Source organism: Felis catus, chromosome B1 (assembly GCF_018350175.1).
Source record: "Felis catus isolate Fca126 chromosome B1, F.catus_Fca126_mat1.0, whole genome shotgun sequence".
NCBI lineage: Eukaryota > Metazoa > Chordata > Mammalia > Carnivora > Felidae > Felis > Felis catus.
Window position 1 is genome coordinate 22,701,501 of NC_058371.1, and position 6,000 is coordinate 22,707,500.

Genomic DNA, 6,000 nt, shown 5'->3' on the forward strand with positions numbered 1-6,000 from the left:
AGTTTTTGAAGTACAGTTGTTAACAGTGTAGTAATAATTCTTTTTATTCCCATAAAGTCAGTAATGTCCCCTCTTTACTGATTTTAACAGTTGAGTCTTTTTCTTCTTAGTCCAGCTGAAGTTTTGTCAACTTGGGAAATCTTTTCAAAGAACCAACTTTTATTTTGTTGATTGTCTTTATAGTTTTTTTTCCTCTAATTATTAATATTTTTGCTTTCTTTTTGCCTAGGTCTAGTTTGCTTTTTGTGGCTTCCTAAGGGGAAAGATTAGGTAACTGATGAGAGCTCTTTTATTTTTTAATATAGGCAGCCATTTCTATAAATTTTCCATTAAACACTGCTTTTACTGTATCCTGTAAGTTTCAGTATATTTTGTTTGTATTTTTTTCTCAAGAGATTTTTCTAAATTTATCTTGTTATATAATCTTTGTTTCATTGGTAATTTAGGATTGCATTTGTTTAATTTCCAAATATTCATAAATTTCTCAATTTTTCTTATGTTACTAATTTCTAATTTAATTCATTGTGTTCCATGAGCACACTTTGTATGATTTCAGTCATTTTAAATTCAATGATACTTGTTTTATGACCTAACATTCTGTCCTGAAAAATGTTCCACATAATCAGACAAAACGAAAACAAAACAAACAAACAAAAACTATGTATTTTGTTGTTGTTGGGTAAAGTATTTTATAGTTGGGTATGTTTGGTTTATAGCATTGGTGAAAGCCTCTATTTTACTGGCTATTTCTGCCTAGTTGTTCTATTATTGAAAGTGGGGTATTAAAGTCACCAACTATTATTTTTTTTAATTGTCTATTTAACTCTTCAATGATGTGAGTTTTGTTTCATGTGTTGTCAGGTTGTATTATCAGGGGAATACATGTTTATCATTTTTGTGTCTTTCTGATTAACACTTTTATCATTATGCCCTTTTTTTGGTCTCTAAAAACAAATTTTACCTAAAAATCAATATAGCCCCTTCAGTTCTCTTTTGGTTACTGTCTGCATCCTTCAACCTATTTGTGTGCTGGAATCTAAAGTGTATCTCTTGTAGACAGCATATCATGATTTTTTTATTAATTGTGCCAATCTCTGCTTTTTGATTAGAATGTTTAGTCCATTGATACTTAAAACAATTAGTTATAAATAAGGTAGGATTTCCAACTGCTACATTTTGTTTTATTTTCTATATCTCATGTCTTTTCTGTTCCTCTATTCCTTATCTACTGCCTGTTTGTATTAAAATAAATATTTTTGGTGTACCATTTTGATTCTCTCATTTCTCTTACTATAGGTTTTGAGTTACTTTCTTAGTCATTGCCCTGGAAATTACAATTAACATTATTTTTAGACAATCTAGTTCAGATTACAATTTAATTTCAATAGCCTATGAAAAGTTTGCCCCTGGGCCTATGTCCCTTCCCTCCCCATTCCCTCCCCTGCATGTTATTATTGTTATATAAATTATATTTTCATACATTATAAGCCCATCAATACTTTTTATAATTCCTGATACATGGTGTAGCCTATTACTACATGAACCAGAATTATTACATAAATTATGAATCTCCTAAAGGGGTAGGAGAAAAAATAATTAAAAACAAATAGTTTTATTGACTTTGATACTTACCTACATAATCCTCTTTGCCTATGCTCTTTACTTCTTTGTGTGGAGTTGAGCTACTATCTAATAGCCTTTCATTTTACCCTTAAGAACTCCCTTTATTTTTCTTGTGGAGAAGTCCTATGGGTGACAAATTCTCTGTGTTTGTCTGGGAATCTTACTTTCTCTTTCATGTTTGAAAGATAGTTTTGCTGTGTATCAAATTTTCAGTTGACCTCTTTTTCTTTCAGCTCCATGAGCATATCATCCCACTGCCTTCTGGATCCACTGCTTCTGATGGGAGGTAAGTTATTCGTCTTATGAAGAATCGCTTTTGCGTCATGAGTCCTTTTGTTCTACCCAATTTTATGATTGTCTCTGTCTTTTGACAATTCCACTATATGCCTAGCTGTGGATATCTTTAAGTTAATCCTGCTTAGAAAGTCAGAGGTCTTGGATGTATGAATTGGAGTTTTTCATCAAATATGAGGAGGTTTTAGTCATTATTTCTCTAAATGTTCTTTCTGCCCCCCTTTTTAAAATTATCTCTTTCCTGGATTCCATTATGCATGTGTTGGTATGACTGATGATGGCCCACAGTTCTCACAGGTTCTGGTTATGTTCTTTTATTCTTTTTTCTTTCTATTTCTCACACTAGATCATCTCAATTGCTTGAAGTTCAAGTTTTAGGATTCTTTGTTCAGGCTGCTCAAATATTCTGTTGCATTCTATATTAGTTTGTTAGGGCTGCCATTACAAAGTACCATAACCTGAATGACTTAAAACAAGAGAAATGTATTGTATCACAATTCTGAAGGCTAGAAGTCTGAGATTAAGACATTTGCAGGGTTGGTTACTTCTGAGGGTCGTTGGGAAGAATTTGTTGCATGTATCTCTTATTTGGCTGTCTGCCAGCAATCTTTGATATTCTTGGGCTTGTGGACACAGCACCCCTATCTCTGTTTTGATGTTAACATGGGTTCTATATGTGTGTCTCTTTGTCTCCAAATGCCCTTTTTATATGAGGAAATCTATTCTTTTAAATTAAGGTCCATCCTAACCCTCTTATTTTAACTTGATTACCTCTGTATAGGCCTTATCTTTAAATAAGGTCTCATTCTAAAGTATGGACTTTGGGACAACAACATAAATGGGAGAGGGGGATACAATTTAACCCATAAAAGACCTTCTAATGATTTTTTTTTCATTTCATTATTGCACTTTCACTTCTGGAATTTCTACTTGTTTTTTATAATTTCCATCTCCTTATTAATACTCTGTCCTTGGTGAGATATCATTGTCATATTTATTTAAGTCTTCAGACATGGCTTAGTTTAGTTCTTTGAACTTATTTATGCTGATTTAAAGTTTTCATCTAGTAAATGATTGCTGAAGGACAGTTTCTATTGGCTGCTTTTTCCCCCCTGGCTTCTGTGTGTGCCTAAGAATTTTTTTGTTGAGAACTAGATATTTAAAATAATATAATAAACTTTGGAAAACTCTGGAAGCCCCTTCTCCACCAGGTTTTGTTGTTGGTAATGCTGCTTATTTCCTGGATTATTTCTGTAAAAGCTTCAGTCCTTGTCATATACAGCCCTTGCAGTCTGTGCTCAGTTAGGTTAGTGGTTAGCAAAGATTTAATTAAATGCTTTGAAGCAATAAGTCTCCAGGCTTTGCCAAGGGGCTCTGTGTGCCCGTGTGTGTGTGTGTGTGCACATGCACATTGGGGCATGTCTTCAATGCTCCTGCAGACAGTTCACAACTCTGTTTTAGCCTTCACTTTCTGCCTATGCAGAGCCCCATAGTCAACAAAAGTTCAAAATTTAATTCCTTATGAGGTCTTTCCTGGGCATGTACATAGCTTTCCATATGTGTGTGACTTTCAGTAGTTCCAGGAACATGTTGAAACTTTGCAAAGCCTCCTATAGACACTTCATTCCCCAGTTTTTAATTTTTTTGGTCAATCTTTTGCTAATCTCAACTGATACTATGGTCTTGGGCCCCTGTGATAATAAACAAGTGCCACTGATATTTTTCAACAAATGCTCTAAGATTGTTCTCACAGAGTGAGTTCTGAGTTAGGTCAAATAGAATTTGAGCTTTTCCAAAGAGCTGTCAAACAGGAAAAATGTAACAAATTTGTGGATATGACTTGTTGGAAGTCTCCAAACCTATTCTATTGCACCCAGTGACTGCTAGGCTGCTAATTTTCCCAGCTGCCATGGTTACAAGACTGTTACTTTCCAAGGCTGAGGCAGAGCTGGGGAGAGGAGAATGGGAATGGGTCAGGTCAAAATGCTGTGTTCTTAGGGAGATTCACCTGTTTTTTCTTGAATAAATTGTCCTTGAATTGTTGCAAACTTCTGGTTAATTTCCATAGTTCTTAAAAGGTTGCTTTTCACAGGCTCTGTGCTGACAGCCCAGACCTGCTTGGGATTCTCTCTCTCTCCCCCTCTCTCTGCCCCTCCCCCACTCGTGCTCCCTTTCTCTGTTTCTCTCTCAAATAAGTAAACATTTTAAAGAGTTGATTTTCACAATTTTTGCAAGTGTTCTTTTTGAATTTTTTTCTTTTTTAACATTTATATATTCTTGAGAGATAGAGACACAGTGGGACCAGGGGAGGGGCAGAGAGAGAGAAGGAAACACAGAATCTAAAGCAGCCTCCAGGCTCTGAGCTGTCAGCACAGAGTACCCACCACACGGGGCTCAAACCCACAAACCATGAGATCATGACCTGAGCCCAAGTCGGACGTTTAACCTCCTGAGCCACCCAGGCACCGCTGCAAGTTTTCTTAGTACTTTTATACAGGAGCAAATTTTCAGAGACTTTATTCCTCCAGTCCACAAGTGTTTCAAGCAGAACTGTTCTTAAAAATAATTTTTCCATATTATAGTTTTATATAATCATTCTTGAGCCACTTTTAAGGTAAATTATATATTGTTGTAAAAGTCCGTGATAAGGGTTACTTTATTCTTAACCAATTCTTTCATTGCCCTTTTCAGTTATTTGGTGAAAACGTGTACATATCTATATAAATGCCTGGCATATTGTACTCAAAATGGTGGTGCCATTTGGGAGACAAGTGGAATGTTGGTAGACAAAGTAGCCAGTATTTTACAGAGCTTTCTTATTGTATGGATTTCCTACATGTTAAAGAATAAGCGTTCCAAACTACTATACTATGTGAAACTGTTTAGAATAATTATAACATTTATCAGCACTCAAAATTATTTACCAGATCTGAGCAGTTTATTTTTTTTTAATTTTTTTTTTCAACGTTTATTTATTTTTGGGACAGAGAGAGACAGAGCATGAACGGGGGAGGGGCAGAGAGAGAGGGAGACACAGAATCGGAAACAGGCTCCAGGCTCCGAGCCATCAGCCCAGAGCCCGACGCGGGGCTCGAACTCCCAGACCGCGAGATCGTGACCTGGCTGAAGTCGGAAGCTTAACCGACTGTGCCCCCCAGGCGCCCCCAGATCTGAGCAGTTTGAAGAAACAAATCACTATATTTCCTGTGGCTTAATGCCAGAATTTATTGTAAAGATAAGAGGCAAAATATAAATGTACTATCATCATAAGAAGAACAAATTAAGGTACTAGTGTTTATAGGTCTTCACCACCTAGTTGCAGAGATAGAGTCTACCCTTGCTTCTAGTCAGTTTCAGGGCTCTTTAATCTTATTTAGCAAACTTCTCAAATAAGAACACCAAAGAAAAATAAAAACGTGATGATGTCATCATCATATCAAAGCACCAATTTTCCAGTATGGAATTTTTAGGTTGGCTACTTCTATACACATTCTACATATTATAAACCCTTGTCCACTTTCCCGCCCCCATATTCTACCCCTTGGATTACATGCACATGTCTCTTTTTTGTTCTAAGTTTTAAACTTCTTTGATTGTAATTAATGTGTACCTAACACCTGGTTTAGAAATTAGTCATCTTAGAACTTCCTTTAAATACAAGTATGCAAATACACTTAATTCTTTGAGTGTAGGGAAGCAGAAAGCAGTACTCACCAGACTTGTCAGTCAAGGCTTGATACTGGGTGTTCACTGAGGTAGTAACATGGAGCCATGTGTTAAACAAGTAGAATAAAATATCAGTGATTTATTTTGAATGAGGATGATTCTGGTACAATGAAAAAATTTCAATGTCAGGAGTGAAAAAAAAGAAAGATGATCACATTTCTATGCAAAAGAAGACCACATTTAAGAATTAAAAAGCAAGAAGAATTTTGCAATATGTCTAGGGTCTAATTTTCTAATTGAAAATCTGCCTAAAAGTGATTTTCACTTTTTTCATTTTCCACTTATGGCTTTTAGCTATTTGGTATGTCACATGTTGTCATTAGAATTGCTTTATTTACATAAAAGTAAGATCTATCA

At 35.4% G+C, this 6,000-nt stretch overlaps 1 long non-coding RNA gene across 4 annotated transcripts in view; it reads left to right on the forward strand.

Moving 5' to 3' along the window:
• LOC123385173 overlaps nt 1–6,000 on the forward strand; it is a 227,087-nt gene that overhangs the window by 22,178 nt on the left and 198,909 nt on the right. For all 4 annotated transcript variants that reach the window (XR_006597334.1, XR_006597336.1, XR_006597335.1 and 1 more), the window contains exon 2: nt 1,857–1,909. This is a non-coding gene — a long non-coding RNA (uncharacterized LOC123385173). The remainder of the gene's footprint in view (nt 1–1,856; nt 1,910–6,000) is intronic.